The sequence below is a fragment of the Lissotriton helveticus genome, chromosome 4_1 (assembly GCF_964261635.1).
Source record: "Lissotriton helveticus chromosome 4_1, aLisHel1.1, whole genome shotgun sequence".
In the NCBI taxonomy this organism is placed as follows: domain Eukaryota; kingdom Metazoa; phylum Chordata; class Amphibia; order Caudata; family Salamandridae; genus Lissotriton; species Lissotriton helveticus.
The window spans coordinates 1,101,366,739-1,101,387,418 of NC_136063.1; the positions used below are offsets into that span (position 1 = coordinate 1,101,366,739).

The following is a 20,680-nucleotide window of genomic DNA, read 5'->3' on the forward strand; positions in this document are numbered from 1 at the left end:
AATTTGTAGTAAAAATGTTGACAAAAATTAAAGCATTTTGCAGCAAAATAAACAAGCATTTCAAACAAAAGCACAGCGACGCGTTAAGATCATAGTAACCTAATACAGGATAAGGAATTGTAAGGTAATATTTGTTAAAAGCATGGGGCATTGGTTAATATGATGGTTGTGTTGAATTATCAGGAAGGTGAATTAAAAGCGAACCCCCAAAATATTTATTTTAATGTTAAATTAGAAATACTTGGTAGCAAGAGCAGAGCAGGGAATGACACACTTGGAAAACAGCCTGGCGAAAGGATGGCATGGTTACTTAACGTGTCTGTATTCCGTATGTACATTTGAGGGTAAAAACACGATGGACATTAACGTAAATGAAAGTTTCATTCTGTGAGGTGAATTCACATACAGTTTACTTCTGACAGTCCTGCTGAAGCTTCGAACCCTTCCCGTCCCATAGTAGGGCTGAGCAGAACCCTGCTGTCCGCCGTGTTTACCAAAGATAAATCGAATTTCTGGAGTGCGGGCAAATTTGGAATTGGACGTAAGGAAAATGTCCACGTACATTTCAAGATGCCCACAAGGCAAAATCTAAACTGAAAAGGTTACTGGGCAGATATTTTCCATTTACCGTGACGAAAACATGAGTCAGTTAAAGAGAATACAAAACAACAAGCTTCCGGCATTGCTGGGGGGATGGGGGTGCGGGGCGGACGGGGAGCAGCAACCTTTGATGTCTGTAAGATAGACAAATGCCAGTGCGCATAAGAAAGAGAAGTGGAAACGCGAGACACGCCCGCCAGGCCGTGAAAGTGAAAGTACGGCCGGCCGGCCGTGAATATTTAGGGGAGGAGAAATGCCTGAGGCAGAGCGCACGCTGGGGGATGCCTATGGGAGGGAGGCTAGTGGCTTTGATGCGTGCACGCGCTTTTCACGGGCACTGCAATAAATCACCCATTTGGTTAAGCTCTGGTTAAGCCCCTATATCTCTCGCCAGCAATGCGCAAGCGCATTAGCAGGCGAGACCTAAAAATGATAGCATATTTCGAGCTTATGGCGCATGGGACTGAAGAGACAAGGTCGCAGAATTATGGAATGGCTAAATGATCTAGAATACTGCCAAGATCAACTGACGCTGTATGCAGAAACACTGCCCCGTGCCTCAAGACCAAGGGACATTTGGAGTCCGTTGCAGAGCTACCTTCCAACACGCTCCTCAGACTCTCAAGTGGATAAGCCATCGACACTGCAGTAATGAAAGAGAGTATGGTATGTTCACATATAGCTGTTACCTTCGCCATTCTATAAATGTCTGATTATTGTACTGAACCCAGTGAAAGATGCAGATGGTTTTACTTATACATTATAATGGCCAATGTTGACCTACGATGAGCGATGACAGCACCGAATATGTTTACATGTCTTGCCAGGAGTAATGTATTTTTCTACGCATGACAAACACCTGTCTCTAGACCTGAGTAGTGCCATCTTTGTACCCATCTGTTACAATGTTCCTATACTACACTCAATTAGGCTTTGTGCCATATATGTACCTGTGCGGAGCTGAAGCTATCCTTTTTTATACCACGGTATTATGTCTGCTGAATGTCGCTGAGAATTATACCCGTTATGTATTCATACCTTAAAAGTGCAGATACATTTTTTTTTTTAAAAAGGTTGCAGAATTATACAAGTGAAATTATATGACATGTCTCACTGTCTGCATGTGTGCATTTCGCGCATGCCTGGAACCTAGAAAGAAATCCCTGGGTGTCCTCGGGAGTTAATTTATTTTCAATGTGCCTGTTGCCTAGTGAATAAATACCCCGTCGTACCATAAATGAAAACATCTGTGCCGCCCAGATGTGGGGCTGCAGGAAATGTAAGCGAGTGAAAAGTGGAGTTGCAGTAAGAGATGCGGATGGTTTTACTTATACATTATAATGGCCAATGTTGACCTACGATGAGCGATGACAGCACCGAATATGTTTACATGTCTTGCCAGGAGTAATGTATTTTTCTACACATGACAAACACCTGTCTCTAGACCTGAGTAGTGCCATCTTTGTACCCATTTGTTACATATATGTACCTCGTACCATAAATGAAAACATCTGTGCCGCCCAGATGTGGGGCTGCAGGAAAGGTAAGCGAGTGAAAAGTGGAGTTGTAGATGTATCAGAGGGAAGTGCTGGTCTAGTGGCAATTGGCTCGGATTAGAGCGAGAAATGCACAAAGTAGGACGTGAAAACCACGTCTGTTTATCTTGTTCTATTGCGGGCCGTGTTCCCGTCCGCACCGTGAGCGCTTCGGTTACCACCCAGAAGCCTCCATGAGCGCTTGTTATAGGCAGGTCAGCAGGGAGTGCTCGTCATAAAAGTGGCCGCACGTAGCGCGGGAACCGCGGTGAAAATGTGTTTATCATGAGCCCGTTGTATATTTTTAACGGCAGCTCTGGCCCTTACGCCACATCAAATCACACCAATATCTACAGCCCATAGATGAGTCGAGGCTTGAAAATGTCCGGCAGATAAATTGTGCAATAAACACCATTTAAAAATCTGTGAAAGTCTCTTCAAAATTAAAAAAACTTGTATCCCGTTTATATGTAGAAGTGCATCACGTTATATTATATCACAAGCTGTGAGAAACATCAATTACATTTTGAACATGAAGTTTGCAACACCCATGACCTCTGTCTGGGCGACAGTGATATCAGTGAACTAAGAAGTCAGTTGTTAGGCTGACTGGATATGTGGACCGGATTTTTTTTTTTTTTTTACATTTCAAATATAAACAGGATATGTTCAGCATATACATTTCATACAAAGAAGAAAAAAATCAAATGGTACATTTGAAGAAGAAGCTAACAGAACAAGCCCTCGTCATTGCTGTGGTGGGGAGGGGGGGCGGGGAGAGGCAAGCAGGGAAGAATAAGGGAGAGTAAGGGTGACGAGACGCACGGGGAGTAGCAGCCTTTGATGTGCCGGCCGGCCGTGGGCAGTGAATAATTAGGGGAGGAGAAATGCCAGAGCGCACGCTGGGGGATGCCTATGGGAGGGAGGCTGGTGGCTTTGATGCGTGCACGCGCTTTTCACGGGCACTGCATGAAATCGCCCGTTTGGTTAAGCTCTGGTTAAGCCCCTATATCTCTCGCCAGCAATGCGCAAGCGCATTAGCAGGCGAGACCTACAAAGGCCTATGACAAAGGCAACAGATGGCGATCCCTCAAAATAGACGAGTGGGCATTAGTCCTTCTCCCATCCAGTACTAGGAAATTCCAGGCTGAGTGGATGGGACCGTATAAAGTAGTCGGGACCATAGGGAACACTACTTATCGTATTCAGATAGCCCAGCAGAGAGTCCCAACGTTCCACATTAACTCCTTAAAGAAGTGGTGGGGGCCGGTACCTAAAGACATCTCTCTTACCATACCGAGCAGAGACCAGACCTATACCACCATAGAAAGTCTGGTAATAAATGAGTAATTGAGGAAGCAAGAACAGGAAGACCTTCATAAAACTCTTAAACCCTTTTCAGACCTTTTTTCGGACCTTCCCGTGAAGACGACAGTGATCGAACATCGCATAGATCCGAAACCCGGGGAGGTGGTGAATCAAAAGGCATATCGCATACCTGCTTCTAAAAGGAAGGATATAAAGAGGGAGGTAGGAGAGATGCTACGTTTGGGGGTGATCACCCCCTCCAGAAGCGAGTGGTTATCCCAGATTGTTATGGTACCAAAACCAGACGGAAGCACTCGCTTCTGTATGGACTTCAGGGCCTTGAAAAGGATCTCATCATTCAACACCTACCCTATTCCTCGAATCGACGAGCTCATAGAAAAACTAGGGGAAGCCAAATATATAAGTACCATGGACTTGACGAAGGGGTACTGGCAGGTCCCCCTCCGAAAGAAAGACCGAAAGAAAACGGCGAGGCGCTAAACGAAATGGTCGTACACCTGGCCCCAAAATCCTTAGTAATTTGAGTATTTGTTTTGTGTGCATAGAATTACTGTTTTAATATTTGAAATTTAAATCATACAAATTGCTTGGGGGACCCCGGCTTCCAGTGGTGACTCAATGGGGGTCCTCAGGAGTCAAAAGTTTGGGAACCACTGATCTACACAGTACGAACCAATGCTAATAAAAGTAACCATTGCTACTGCTTGGGAAAATGTGAACAAATCCAGTATTTACCGCAGACAAGAACGGCTTTGTTTATATGCTCACATTTACAAGTCAAGAATTTCTATAGAGACAACTTCGACCAAAAATAAAATATTTGCATTTTGGTGAAAATTCACTCTGCTTTTCGTGATCTATGTGCTGCATGGCATCAACATCAAAAGGCCCAACCACTCAACTGCCAACTTTCAACACATTGCATCGAACAGTAGACACTGCAGGAATCACGCATTTACAAACGTGCAAAGTATAAAGTAGCATTTAGACAACTTATTTATCTATAAGCGCAACATTTATCCAAAGCGGATATCATGGCGCTAGTAGAGCGAGAACCAGAGTGAGGGTGAAGTGATGTTAGCGGCCTCTGTGTCAGTAACTAAACCCTGGGGAACAGATGGGTTTTCAGCTTCTTTCTAAATGACATGTAGTCATCGGTAAGTCGTAGATCTCGAGGAAGTTAATTCTAGTGAGTTGCTACCAAATGGGAGAAAGAGGGTCCCCCTGCCCGGGCTTTCTTAATGCGTTCAATTTTTGCCCGTGCCTGGCTGCATGACCTTAGATTCCATGTAGGGGCATAGAATTGGATTTTATCTTGTAGAATTCTGGGACCATGATGGAATAGGTCTTTGTGTGCATGGTCCAGGACCTTGAATCTGGCCCTTTGGCGAACAGGCTGGCGTACAGACAGCCAATAGAGCACCCTCATGCTGTTATGCGGTTTTAATTCAGAGCACAGCAGCCCCAGCAAAGGGGCGTCCCAGCGCTGAAGCAGAAAACTGCAGAACAATAGACAACAGAAGCAGCCTACAGTGGAGGAAAGAGGTGCGTTTTGATAGCCTAACGGAATGGCAGGTCGTTTTTCATGCTGCGAATGACGATGGGGAGCATATTCCACAAGCACGGAACCTCCTCGCCCACGGAACAACCGCCAGATGCTGGCCCATAGACCGGAGTTAGCGGGAGGGGGTGTATAGTGTAAGCAGATTAGCAAAGATGTCTGAAGAGGAGAGATTTAAAATGTTGAAAGACAAGCAGAGGATCTTGAACTCTATGCATTTAGCCATAGGCAACCGATGTAGCCGACGGATAGCACTGGAAGTGGGGCAAGTCCTGGGTAGACCCAACAGGGTTCTAGCCGCAGCGTTCTGGACCCTTTGCAGTCTTGTAATTTCCACCTTATTGGCTCCTAAGTAGAGTGAGTTGGCATAATCCAGTCTAGACAGAATGAAAGCCTGGACAATCACCTGCCTCATGGATGGGTCGAAAAACCCTAGCACTGGTTTGAGCCACTGTAGAATGCCAAAGCATGTTCCTGCTACTTTCTTTGTGTCTGAAAGCTAAGGTCCGAGTCTACCCACACACCCAGATTTTTTACCACCTGTTTGGGGACAGGTTCACAGCCCAGCTTAGCAGGCCACCAGCGTTCACTCCACAGCTCAGCGTCTCTCCCGACCAGCAGTACCTCGGACCTGTTGGCGGTGAGCTGAAGACAGTTGGCAGTCATCCACTCCGAGATGATCTCCAGATCCCACTGGAACTTGCATGCGTCCTGCCCAGAGTCATCCGAGAGTGCCACTACCAACTGTGTGTCGTCCGCATTCAGATTCCGAGTTATACTTGCTTTTGTTGCACACCAACTTGGCAATTCTGGATTACCTGCAGACGAGAGAAGAGGTAGTCTGCCATGCCCACAAAGAGAATTCCTGTAATCCAGTTTGCTTATGAGCAAGGCCTGTGTGGTGGTTTTCCTACATTTAAGGGGAATCCATAGAAGTTTAAATGTAGCAAACCTTTTCCTGCACAGTGCACAGACGTGGTCCTACATGATTAGAGCATTGTCGATAAGAATGCCCAGGTTTTTTGTGACCTATTTAGGTGCACACCCTAATGATTGGGGCCACACAGTTGTATACCAGATTAGGTGGGCTCCTCCAAAGAGTAGGATCTCCCACTTATCAGTGTTCAATTTCAGACAATGGTCTGACATCCAAGCCGCCATTCCTGAGAGACAGTTATTTAGGTTAATCATAGTATCCTCGTGCCTTTCTTCAAGGGCTATCAGCAATTGTGTGTTGTCCGCATGGGAGCAGATACCAAATCCCCATTTCTTGCTGATTTTAGCCAGCCACTAAAGAGGGTGCGGCTCAAGGAGGCTCCATGTGGGACACCATTGTTTTTGGGTTGGAGGCGAAAGGGCCCTTTTGTACGGTTTGTGTTCTGTTGCTTAAAAAGGAACTGAACCACTGAAGGGCTGTCAAATGTATACCCTTTTCATGTAGGGTGCTCATTATTAGGCCATGCGAGACTGTGTCGAAAGCCGCCGACAAGTCCAATAGGATCAGGGCGGCAGCTTTCCCCTGATCGGTTAGGGATCCGATATTATCTAGGACTGCCAGGAGGGTGGCTTCAGTGCTGTTGGTGGCTCTGAAGCCAGTATGAGATGGGTCCAGGAGTTTGTTGGTTTCAAGATAGTTGGACAGTCGTTTGTTAAACAACTTCTCCATTACTTTAAATAGGTATGGGAGCTGGGAAATTGGTCAATAGTTTGCCGGATTCTGGAGGTCTGTACCTGTTTTTTTTCATAGTGGGACTACAATGGCCTTTTTCCAGATCTCTGGGAGTACAGCAGTGTCCAGGGATTTGTTGAATAGGTGAGTTACGGGACGGCATGAAGGTGATATGATCCGGGAAAAGATGAAGTGAGGGCATGGGTCAAGTGGGGACCCAGATTTAACTTTGGCTATTGCTTTTATGACCAGTTCCTCTGTGAGGGGGGTAAAACTGCTGAGGTGAGATTGAGCCGCAGGTGAGAATCCAAGGTTTTCCATTCGATCTCAGCTGAGGGGGTTGATTTCTAAATGAAGAGTAAATCTCACAGATTTTATCCGTAAAAAAGTTGCTGAATTTCTCACAGCATTCTACTGAGGGGGGCAAGGTTTGGGACATGCTTGCTGGTTAGCATAATTCTTTTACTATTTTGTAGAGCTCTTTGGGTGAGTTACTGTTACCATTTATGTGCTTCGCAAAATAGGTCTCTTAGCTTTTTTAATGGCATTGTTGTAAATTCTCATCTCTGCTTTGTATTACAGTCAATCCTTGTCCTGTTTAGACAGTCTCCACTTATGTTCTAGCGCTGTACACTTTCTTTTGAGTATACTGAGTTCAGGCAGATATAATTTCTCAGATGGTATTCGCTTGTTGGGTTGGTTTCTTAATCTGGGGGCACATTGGTCCAGTACGTTGGAGATCTCAGTTTGATTTTTAGATCACTTAGGGAGAAGTGGTGTTGAAATGAATCAGGAGTGACAAGCCTTCAAGCACTCTTTACCGCCGCAGACGAGGTAGCGGGGTTGGTTAGTTTTGCCGGTAGGCTGAGGTTAAAGTAGATTAACAAGTGATCTGTCCAGCAAATGGGTCTGACCTCTAAAATATGAGTGGATTTTATATTAGAAAATAGAGGATCCAGAGTGAGCCAGGCAGAGTGTGTGGGTTCTTTAACCCACTGTATTAGCTGTAGAATCTGCATGTCATTTTCCAGATGTTTGGCCACGGGTTGTGGCTGTTGCCTGAAGCATTTACACAACTGCGATAATTCCAGCATTATTATTTCGGCAACATGTGCTAACATCAGGCTTATATAAAAGAAACTACTGGGTAGAACATAAATTGTTAACTCATTCAAGATATCATACGACAAGAGAATGATGACAACCTTATTTTGAGCCAGTACTCTTCAGATACTTAATAACACAGCTAGTTATTGTACAGTAGCATTTAACATTTTAAACGATCACTATGTCACATATCTCACCACCAGCAAATGTTTTACCTTGCACATGTGATCCAGAAACACCTTAGGAATAATTGGTGAATGCATTTGAGGTATACATGTTAGCTTCTGGTGGAAAGTGTTTAGCAGAAGATAGAAAAGAAGCTAGCATTTTACAAAGTATAGGTAAACCCTACTTTACTAGAAGCTCTGGAAATAACGCGACAGGAAGCATTAAACAAACGCTTTTATCCTGCACTTATCGCCGCGTAGCAGTCTCTCACCTTAACCCTTAAAAGCAGCACACCTGCCACTGCCAATCGAAGCGCTTGGAAAAGGCTTCTTCGCTCTCTCACCTTTTCTTTATTTGCATTGTTCTGTTTATAATTAAAGCACTGTTTGTTTTCGTCCTGCCACTGTGTCCTCCTGCATGTTCCCCGGTCCACCACTGATTATTCAGATTGAGTGGAGGGATCGATCGCAAGATCCGGAAGTGTTCCCCACACACTTCCGGTGACGAGGGGAGGTCAGCATTCTAGCTGTTCCTGGCACCAACATAAAAGAGCCATGCCTTTTCCCGCGCGCAGTGGGCGGGCCGCTGGCGCGCCGAAGGCGTGCCAAAGGTAAGCCCGTCTGCGCCTGTCCGCGCTTGGACCGGGCCCAGGGCCACACCCCTGGCCCTCCGAGACCTTTAACTAGAGACAAGGTACTATCCTATACCAACTCCCATCTTATGGACATCAGAAACACCACTAGCGCCCCTCGCTGTCCCCATTTCAATCTTGACTCCTTTATCAATTTAGAGCCCACACGTTGTCCCAATTGCTCATACAAACTGGCCTTACCCATCTGCCCACATCCGGACAACACATCCCCCCGAGCCATAAAACCACAACACATCTATTGCACCCTTATTAACGCCCGTTCCCTCTCAAAGCATAAATTTGAAATCTCTGAACTACTAACTAGCCACAATATTGATCTCCTCTTCATAACTGAAACTTGGGGTGATCAAGCATCCGGTCCAGACTTCTGCATCGCCACCCCTGATGGCTATCAAGTAGTCAGACAGGACAGACCCTCAAATAAAAAAGGGTGGGGGCCTAGCAATTATTCAAAGAGAAAATTACATAACTAAAATAGAACCAAGTGACTTCTCACTCGCCGAAGCATTAACCTTCTCGATTACGCTCACACACTCAATCCTTTAAAGGAACACTTGTTTATCGTCCGCCGAGCTCCCATGCTGACTTCCTTACAGCCCTTAACAGCCTAATAGAGCCAATTGCCGCAACCCCCGACTACATCATATTAGGAGACTTTAATTTCCACTTAGAAGCCCCCAATGACAAAGACTCCTTCGCCCTAACCACCTATCTTCTGTCAGCAGGCCTTCGACAATAAGTCACAGAACCCACTCACCTGGCCGGCCATACCCTTGACGGCCTATTCACCAACAACAGCCACATTGTTCTATCAGCAGTTATCCCATTAACCTGGAAAGATCACTTTGCAGTAATGTTCACCATTCAGACCGCTAATCACAAACCCCCACACGCTACCACTCGTGCCCCCATTCAATTTCGAGCCTGGAAGAACATTGATGCTCATACCATACAGACAACCCTCTCATCCACCCAACCGGATGACATAACTGATCCACATATAGCCTCCAACAATTACTCTCGCTGGCTACACAACGCCTTCACCACACTAGCACCATCCAAGAATATTTCCTTCTCACCACAGAGAAAAGCAAATTCTACCTCACACAAATAGAGTCAGCCCAAAACTCCTCTAAGCAACTCTTTCAGGTAGTAACTAAACTATCCTGCCCACCGGTGAGTGCAACCACAGAACCCTCTCAAGCTCTCTGCAACTCCCTTGCAAATTTCTTCAAAGGAAAGGTCAACGATATTTATTCTAATTTCTCAACCAAGGTCACTGCTGACCGCTCAAATCACAACATAATCACCAACTCCCTCACCACCACATTTTGCGAATTCAGTCAAACTTCGCCTATGCAGATAGCAGAACTAATCGCATCTATTAAATCAGGATCCCCCCTCAAACCTTGCCCTCCTTCCATCCTTAAACCAATCTCAGACTTAATAGGACCTGCTCTTACTAACATCTACAACTCCATGTTCCTCTCAGGTTCCTATCCATCTGTTTGGGAAAAGGCCATCATCAAACCCTTACTAAAAAAAAACAATCTCGATCCCGCAGAACCAAAAAGCTATAGACCCATTGCATCCCTTCCCTTCCCATCAAAAATATTTGAAAAAATCATGAACATTCAATTGTCCCAATATATTGACCAGAACAACCTCTTGGATGACACCCAATTTGGATTAAGGAAGGGCCACGGGACAGAAACGGCCCTCATTAAGGCATCAAACGAAATTAGGATGATCCTCGACCAAGGCGGTGCGGCAGTCTTGATACTATTGGACTTGTCGGCGGCCTTTGACACGATCGATCACACCATCTTGATCGACCGTGTATCCTCCATCGGCATCCATCACAAAGCCAAATCCCTCCAGACCTCCTTCCTATCTGACTGCACCCAGTCAGTCAAATTCGGAGACTACTACTCCCCCATTTTCACCCTTCCCTGCGGAGTACCCCAAGGATCCTGGCTAAGTCCGACCTTATTTAACATCTATGTGTCGGACTTGGCCAGGGTCATCAAGGTACATGGGATAAGACTAACCTCGTACGCCGACGACACCCAACTGGTACTGGCTGTACACAACGATGGAGGAGCAATCGCTGCCAGCTTCCAAGAGGGAATGCTGGCTATCAGTTCCTGGATGGCAGATAACTGCTTAAAACTTAATTCCGACAAAACGGAGGTCATGATCTTTAGCAGTCTCACCCCCTCATGGTTCCCAACCTGGTGGTCTACCGATCTGGGTCCCCCTCCACCACCTGTCACGAAGGTTAGGAACTTGGGGGTAAGGTTTGATGACAAGCTGTCGTTCATCAACCATGCGAATGCTGTAGTTTCCTCCTCATTTTACACCCTTAGAATGGTTAGAAAACTCCTGCCTTTTCTTCCGCCTAGTGCCGGCAAGACCCTCATGTGTACCTTGGTGCTGTCCAAGGTGGACTATTGCAACGGACTCCTACTTAATGCTCAGGAGAAAGTGCTTAACAAAATGCAGCTAATCCAGAACGCAGCAGCAAGAATTCTGACCCGCACCCCATAGTTCACGTCAATACCCCCCATCATTCGTCAATTGCACTGGCTGCCGGTCAGAAGCCATACTAAATTCAAGGCTCTGTGCATTGCATACAAAGCTATCAACAATAAAGGGCCGGAGTTCCTAAAAAAAAAATGCGCACTTACACTCCTAAAAGATCTCTACGCTCATCCTCGGCCCATCTGCTCACAATCCCCCATACCAAAAAAGTGTCCTGGGGAGACAGACGATTCATAGTGGCTGTTTCCAGATTGTGGAACACCCTCCCCCTCCAAATTAAAAACAGCCCCTCCTTACTGACATTCCGGAAACAAGTAAAGACTTGCCTTTTAATCAGTAGCCTTCCACCTAAGCGACTCTTGAGTTAACTTCAGCGCCGAGACACCCCAGGGTATTTGCGCGCTATACAAATCGCATAAATAAATAAATAAATTAACAGTAAAAGGTGTGGAAATTAGGAATGGATAAAGCAACCTTTTATACCATAGGGGCTGCTATAAAGTTAGCCACGGTTGCACTGATAGGGTTGAGCCCGTGTGCAAAGTGAAGTTGCCAACTCTGTACGACAGAGCAAACCATCGTGAAGATTAGTGCTGTGCCAAACTAGGCTGTAGTCCATGTGCAGAGTAAAGTCTGCGAACATGTATGCCACTGAAGCGGGAATTATTGCTGTGCCGATCGAGCCATTACTCATGTGCGAAGTAAGGTTGATAAACCTGTATGCCAGAGAGGACCACCGTGAAGAACAAGGGACATTGCCAGGTTCAGCCGTCATCAAGAGGAGAGGAGGGTGTGGTGACTGAGAATACGAATGCAAAAGACCAGCCTCCCCCCCACCATCCCGTGAGGACTATCAGAGAAGTTACTGTCTCACCGGAGAAGGTGCTGTGGATGCCCAGCTGCTGCCCCTGCCAAACCGTGATGGCTACTCATCATCAGCAGCCGCTGCAGTCCTCCTTGACTTCCAAGAGAGAAACGCTCATGGGACTCCAGTAGAGCAAGCCCTGCAGGAGCCGGGTAAGACTGATCACAGAACCGAAGTACCCGAGGGAACTTATTCTGCCACACAGCACTTCGGGTGTTGGAACACTTCACTTTTGGAAGAGTCGGAATGGGACTCCTGAGACTCAGACTACTAATGGGGCTTAAACTGAATGTGTCTAGTGAATAGGGAATAACTGCTACCAGCGGTGAGAAGGAAATGGGTCTCAGGGACCTGCCTCAGAGAGACTGTGCTGTGTATTGTTTATATATACTGTATTTTACTTTCTGTTCATTTTAAATATTCGTTTTTTCATAAAAGCAAGTATTTGACTGGACAATAATTTATTGCTGCCACTAAACGTATTTTGAGTTCTGGCCCTGTGTTTTCCCCCTGCATCAAACTCCACCCCTTCGAGAAGCCTTGGACTGCTTGACCCATCCTACTACTGAGAGACAAGTGCTGAAAGGGTACTTAACCCAGTTGCTCAGGACCCATAGTAAGTCTGGCCCCAGGACATCAGGAGAAACACACATGGGAGGCTCTAAGGAAGGAACAAATAAGAACATGCAGAGCAGCAGTAGTCATCAGGTGTTTTGGAGGGTTGTCGATTTCCCTGTATTGTAGAGCCATAAAATTCTGGAAATCGCAGCACAAAAACTGGAAACAAGTGACTCAATTCAAGTAGTCTACAAATTAACTTGTAGTTACACATTCTTTAATTGCACTGATACACCTGTCAATATTTGTATTCAACTTGTTGACCACAGTTCAAGGTTATGACCTTAAGGTCTTTTTTAAAAAATATGCTTTTAAAAAATGTACACTTAAAGTATTGTGTTCCACAGTGGTTCTCCATCCTTTTATGATTTTTAACGAATCAAATAAAAGTATATTTGACTGACTGATTCCCTCTATGGAGCCAGTAGCTCCTGCTTCCCGCATAGTCCTCTGAAAGGTGTTCGAACAATACATTTTCTGAAAAAGCTAAATCCATGAGGTATTTGTTTTTTTAAACAGTGAATTTGATTGCACTATAAAATGGCAAAATCAATTACAAAAAGCTAGAGAAGCTATAAAATATGCACCACCACTGAAAACGTATGATACAAAATGTAATACCATCATAACGACCAATGCTAGTACTATCGGACTAGGTGCAACTCTAAGACAGATGCATGACAATAAGGAACTAGTGGTGGTGTATGGTTTGTTTGCTTTCATTGACACAGGGGTGGAGAACTCAGTCACTGAAAACTAAACTTTAGTGGTATTCTTGGTGGCGAAGCATTTTAGGACTATTAGGACATCTTAGGACATTTTAGCATTTTATGAGGATAGCGTAAAAGTTCTGATCTGATCATAAGCCACTGATACATGTACTAACCACTTATGTCACTGTTTTGGGATCACCAAGAATTACTCAATGATTATCTTGTATGGAGAAATATAGTTTTGTTGTAGAGTTTTTGGAAGGAGAGAGAAATTAATTATCTGATGGCCTATCCAGGAATAAAAAAGTTAAGAAGTAAAAGTATAGCATCAAAATGCAAGATGTAAATGTAGGTTGGGTAGTTGTTGTAGGTACCTTAAACAAGGAAACCATTTTGAAAGAAGATTGGAACAAAGACGCCGAGGAGGATGAAGAATTGAAATGTCTTTCGCACTAGGTCAGGGAAGGTTGACTTAAAATTTGAATGCATCTAATGATAAGGTGGCAAGTTACAATGCCATCAGAGAGGAGTTGGATTATTTCCTCTGCTAAGTTTGAGTAAGTTATTTATAATGGCACATCAAGGACATCTGAGCTGCATTTGAAGAAAACACAGAAACCAAGATGTGTTTTGGTATGCAGGTTAAGACAAGGAGGTAGAGAAATTGGGGAAGGACCGAGAAAGGTGAGCAAATAATGATATAGAATATAAGGCTCAATCATTGCAAGAAGTGGATTTTACCATGAGGCCAAGGGTTAAAATTGCTGTGATATTTAGGGACCAATGGACACGCTGAGTATTCAGAATAAGTAGGTTAGTGGTTAATGTTGATTACTAATACAAATAGTTTGAAATAGAAGGTATGAATGAGTGGGCAGCAGAAACAAACTGAAGATTTTTTTTAAGGTTCATATGCAAGGGATATCCAGATGAATTTGTTTATGATAACTGCTCACAACTTCTGTCAACAGATTGTGTGAACAGTCAGATCATAGATTATGATCTAACTATTCACACAATCTGTTGACAGAAGTTGTGAGCAGTTATCAGAAACAAATTCATAATATTTTATACGGTGACTGCTGTTTATAAACAGAGTTAGTGGTTTTGTTGAGGAGATCAACAGAATGATGAAAGATTTGATTAGTATGGTAGTTTCCAACAGAAAATCGGTTATAGAATTGATAAGATAATTGGGGGCTTCATACAGGACAAAAGTACATGATGCAAGATGACGCATCCTGGTTAAAATGTTGAGGGTTAATAATATAAAAAGCGTGTGGGCAAGCACTGGATGTTATTTATTTTGCAAGAATAATAGGGAGAAACAATGAAAACACAAAAAGGCATTATGATGAAAGTATGAGAGTTAAAAGAACTAACTTGGAGATCAGATAATTTGTTCATGTAGAGCCACCTAGGTGCGTTTGGAAGGGTGTTACCAATTTTTCCAAACTACTGAGAGTAATTATACTATGTCACAATTATGTGAAGGTGGAAGGCTACATTGTATGGAACAAGTGCAGCTTGGGATCGCATGTCCACAGAAAATGTGGTGATGATGATGAATGCAAAAATGAGTATATATATATATATATAAAAATGGTATTTATAAAGTTTTGTATAGCGCAAACATGACCCTAGAGGGTATCAGAGCGCTTTACAGAGCGATGCAGCACATATGGGAAGGGGCAATCAAGGCATAGATGTGAGAATAAAAGGAAAGGTGAAAAAAAAACTATGAGATTTAAGGAGTATGTATAAAATGCGTTAGTAGTTAAATTATTGTAGGACACTTCTTTACAGGATGTTCAATATCATATCACATACGCTTGATTGCAAATAATTCTTATTCTTTAAAAAAAACTGACCTGTTCTACTTAAATTAGAAAGCTAACTTTTGCTCATTTTAAGTGCACCACTCCACTGTTTTATTTCTTTTATAATTGGTTGGCTGTTAATTAGGTTATGAAAGGAGGGAATGTTGTAAGTAATGTTCTACACACGACTTTACTTACCAGAGTGTTAAATGGGAATAAAAATGTTTTCTTCTGTAATGGTCACTTGAACGGAAAGGCCGCTCTCAGGATTTATGCAATAAACTTTATAAATGCTACTTTGGATTCTGTCCCTGCTTATAAAAGAAGGAAACTTAACAACACACTTCAGACATGTTGTGTAGCCAGGTTACTCCTTCCTACTGTATTTTCTGGGCAAGCCTATGCCTACTGAGCACTGGGTACAATCAGGCAACCATTGGAACCCACTGGGCACAACCTGAGCTGTGCTTAATGGGGACTTAGAGCTACCAAGTCACCAGCATTTGGAAATGTACATACACACTTATTTACCCTTTCCAACCACAGACTTGATTATCCTGGTTGCTATTGCATTGTGTGTAGTGACTTTCAATGACCAACTCTTTGGGGTGCTTAGGCAACAGGGGGTGCGGGCATGGGCATGCTCTGTAAAGGAGATTGGTATAGTAAATGAGGAAGCCCAGACAGAAGTGGCAGCTGAAGATGGGAAGAGAAAGAAAAGCTGGCTCTGTCAGAGGCGAGATGTGGCTAACACAGAAAAGCTTGGCAGAATTAGAAAGAGTGAAGATAGTAAAGTAAAGAGACAGGAGTGCAGTTGAAAATATAGAGGAGAGGAACAGCATAGGTGACGAGATGGTAGATCTGTGCGCCTGGTCCTCGATTCCCACATCTGGAGCGAGACTGTCCCAGCCAGTAATCTCTTTCCAAGGAAACCAGGGGACACCGAAATAAACCCTCCCGAACCCCCTCAGACACCGAACCTACCCCCCACCCCCACCGGGCAACGCCTCAAACACCGGACCGGCCCGAGGAGGAGGAGAGCCTGGAAGTGTCTGCTACGGACCCCGCTCAGCGGCACTGCATGGAAAACTCCACTGTGGCGCCTGTGAAGAAACTGACCTGCTTTCTGAATGCCTCGCAGCAGATCCATGGGAACTTTTTACTTAACTACCTACCCCCTACCCCTCCCTGCTCTACTCCTCTCCTCTTTCCTGCTACTAACCTTTGCTCTCACCTGTCCTTGTCCTAGTCACCACCCTGTTTACCTGTGAATTTCCCGCGTCATTTGAGAGCTAGCTATTTTGTCTGATGCCCGATGGAGCTACCTGGTTTAGCTATAGGGGAGACAGGTCGGGGATTCCCTCCTTGGACGTCACCTACCCAGTCGGTCTTTAGCCAGACTTCCTCTTGTCTCTCCTGTCGTCTCTTCCCGCTTCCTCCCTCTATTTATATCTCTACTTCTCTCCTCTCTCAATGTATTGAGACTGAACTATTTTGTCTGATGCCCGATGGAGCTACCTGGTTTAGCTATAGAGGAGATGGGCCATGGATTCCCTCCTTGGTCGTCACCTACGCAGTAGGCCTTTAGACAGATTTCATTTCGTCTCTCCTTGTTGTCTCCTTCCCTATCCTCCCTTTCTCACCTTCCCTGTTCCCTCCCCTCTATGCTCCATTTATGTTGCCCTCCATGTTATTTAAATGTTTCCCATTGAGACCTAGCTATTTGGCCATAGCCCGGTGGAGCTACCTGATAGCTATAGAGGAGATGGGTTTTGGGACTTCCCCCTCGACCGTCACCTACCCAGCCGGCCTTTGGGCAGATTTTCCTTCGTCTTTCTGCCTTTTCTCCTTCCCATCCTGTTTTTCTGCGAACCTCTTCCCTCGACACTTGAGACCGAACTACTTTGTCTGACGCTCGATGGAGCTACCTGGTATAGCTATAGGGGAGATGGACCGTGGATTCCCTCCTTGGTCTTCACCTACCTAGTCGATCTTTAGACAGACTTCCTCTCGTCTCTACGGTTGTCTCTTCCCTTATTCCCTTATTCTCACGTTCTCACCTATCCCCCACTTATTTTCTTTCTCCTTCCTCTCCTCTCCTAATGTATTGGTGATGGTTTAATGTAATGTGTAATTGTTGATCTTTTTCTGTTATACTGTTAAACCATATTGTTGCACTTCCTTTCGTCCCTCCTGTCCTCTCCTACCGCATCCTCCCTCTATTTATGTCTCTCCTTCTCACCTCTCTCAATGTATTGAGACTGAACTTTTTTGTCTGATGCCCGATGGAGCTACCTGGTTTAGCTATAGGTGAGATGCGCCGTGGATTCCCTCCTTGGTCTTCCCCTACCTAGTCGGTCTTTAGACAGACTTCTTTTTGTCTCTCCGTATTGTCTCTTCCCTTATCCTCCCTCTCTCACCGCCCCTGCCCCCTCCACTACTTTTCTCTCTCCTTTCTCTCCTCTCCTAATTGTATTGCCTAATTTTTGGGATTTATTGTGTTATTGTTGAACTTTTTCTGTTACATTGTTGTTTCTCATGTAAAGCACTCTGATACCTCCGGGTCTAGCCAGCGCTATATAAAACTCTTTAAATAAATTAAATAAAAATTACTAATGTTTACAGCACTACAATATAATCGCCCTCATTTTTGGTCTTGAAAAAATAACAGGTATGGGGCAGGGCATGGTATGGTATGGTCTACAGATGTGCCCAGTACATCTGCTCGGTCTATAAATTAGACACTGTGTATTTTTCATTTCTTAAACATTACAGAATTGCCAGTGTCTGAACCAGTTATCGTTCTACAACGATTTGTTAATTTTTCCCACTTCGCATGCAATGTTATGGGCCTCCCAGATCCATAATTCTGGAGCCAGGCCTGGTCGCCAATAAGCGTGTTCCACCCCCGTCTCTAGTCATTCTAATGATCTGGTCTCTAATCCTGGTCAGTGATACCTATCATACATTGTCAGTGAGTGACTAAATAGCGCCCATGATTGTGCTAAAAAGATTTTGATTAAGACTCCGAGACATCCAAAGGTCGCTACCCTCCAAAGCCTCCCTAGAAAATGGTTGAGATTCTACCATGCAAGGTGCTGCAATCATGGTCCTCTTTCGCCTCAATTTCCAAAGGGGACCTACAGCTAACAATCAACAAACAAAAAAAATCCTCGAACCACCTTCAGGACGCTATTACAGGTTCAATTATCAAATCTCTTTGCACACACCTACTCCCCATATAGACCACCATGTCAACGCCTATCTCAAAGAGGGCCTATTTCCAGACTGACCAAAAGTGGTCAGGTCTCTCCTTTTTAGAAAAACTCTTGGTCCAGAGAACAAACTACTACTGCCCAGTCGCCACTTCCATTTTCAGGCAAAGTCATCAACAGCAACGTAGCATCCAAACTCGCTTCACACTTTTTAACTAACAACCTCCTGGACACTCTACAATCAGGTGTCCGTCAGGGCCACACTACAGATACTACAATCCTCTCAATAGTTGATGACTCCTTTAGAATCCTCGACTCCATTAACTCCTGCCTTCTGGATTTATCCACTGAATTCGACACTCTAAACCATCTGGACCTCCTTCGCAATCTAGAACAACATGGGATATGGAGGCACAGTCTCCTCATACCAAACCAACCATTCCCAAAGTGTGAAATAAGTAACTCATTCTCAAAAACCATTGAGCATACATCAAGGAGTCCCTCAAGGTGCAATCATCTCCCCAACCTTCTTCAAACTCTACCGAGAACCCCTGCGTGTGATTCTCAGAAACTCAAGGATTCTCTTCCACCTCTACACCGACACACCAATATACATGAAAATCTCATCCCCAGAAGACATTGCCCTGCTTTCAAACACACTCTTAAAGATTAAAAACTGGATATTCAATCATCATTTAAAACTCAACCAAACTAAAACATGTTTTTTTTATTTTGCCTCAGAAAGCAAAAACTCCAGTACAAGACTGGATGGCTAAATTTCCTGCCCTGGATGACTGCCCCACCACAGTCCAGAGTGCCACATCACTTGGTATCACGCTTGACAAGCATCTCATTCTTCACAACCACAACAAAGCCATGGGCATCAGTACTCAACGTCAACCTGGACAGCTATGGGGCATCAGCAGACAACTGATCCCGGGCCATGACTTCAAAACAGTGGTGCATTCTCGCCAGACATTATGGAATTTTCCTTCTTGCAAGCATTCCCAAAGTTCACCTAGGCCCACTTAGAGAAACACTACATGCAGCAGCGCACTTCGTTTTGGGTCTCAAGATATTTGACCACTTTTCCCCTGCCAGGCTAACCCTCAAATGGCTTCCCCTTGAAGCATGGGACCAACTCTTTGCCTCCGCCTAATCACCTGCATAGTCATCTTAAACAAAAACCTGAAACAACTCCTATTTGCAGACACCTTGGATAATCACCCTCGGCCATACTTAAGTACTCCCTCCACCAGGGTCTGACTCACCTTTGTTTTGTGACCCTACCATCTAAATTGCTACTTAAACTCTATACGAGTTTTGACCACCTGCTGCACTTGTTTCTTTAATGTGGTAAACTCCTACACGCATTTACTGATATAAATGTACGAGTTTACTGACTAACTGGAATTCGCTGTAGCCCGTGTATCGGCTTACTGTTGTAAAGCACCCTGATGCCTTCGGACCATGGCTGCGCTATATAAAATTGAAAAATATAAATTAATAAACTAAAGCAAAGGTCGTTGTAAACAAAAAGAACGCAGCACTGCGTCATTTCATACGATCAGGGATCTGATACCCGTAAAACAAAGCAGAGAAAGAAAAATTCATCTGCTCAGCCCAGCGAAGGACCTCAGGATGCCTCACGCAATCCCAGCATCAATTTCCTTAGGTGGACGAAGCTACTGACCTGAGTTACAAAATTACTCGCGACACACGCATCCTACCACTCACAAAGGCAACTTAAAATACGTTTCTCTATATATTGCGCACACACATGCTCATTTAATATATAATTCACCTTCAGTGTTGCCGCAGCTGTTCAAAACTTTTCGGACAGCCAGTCAGCCACTGGAGGAGGCAGGCAGAGCAGAAGCACCCAATGAGCGCGCACGGCCACACCCCTCCCGCCAGAGCCCGTAAATCCCTCCCTTTGTGATTAAAAGGAGCTCAACGTTACACGTTGGTTGGAAAAGGGGCAGAGCCACCGCCATATGTAGAGGATTTTTTATTTAGTTGGCAAATAGGTCTAGTCTACACGGAGGGCAGAGCCACGAGGGCGTAGCTGACCGTGATTGGCATTGGTGTTACAGCCACAGACGTCTTAAACCGCACACATTAGATCTGGCATGTGCGCGCTAGAAAACGAAATCACGCACACGAGTGCTTTAAAGTCGCCTTTTTCTCGCATAGGTGATTAAAACGTCAACTGTTCATGCGCCCAAAACCCATTTTGATAACACCGCCTACTATTTGTTGTTCCTTGTCAATCAATACATCG

The 20,680-nt window shown here is 44.6% G+C and overlaps 1 protein-coding gene across 4 annotated transcripts in view; it reads right to left on the reverse strand.

Moving 5' to 3' along the window:
- Positions 1-20,265, reverse strand: part of HJURP (Holliday junction recognition protein) — a 934,375-nt gene extending 914,110 nt beyond the window's left edge. For 3 of the 4 annotated variants that reach the window (XM_078687705.1, XM_078687704.1, XM_078687706.1), the window contains exon 1: positions 20,201-20,265. The gene's annotated coding sequence lies outside the window, so the exon portion shown is untranslated. The remainder of the gene's footprint in view (positions 1-20,200) is intronic. The other variant, XM_078687703.1, reaches the window with a different exon arrangement.
- Between the last annotated feature and the right edge of the window lie 415 nt (positions 20,266-20,680).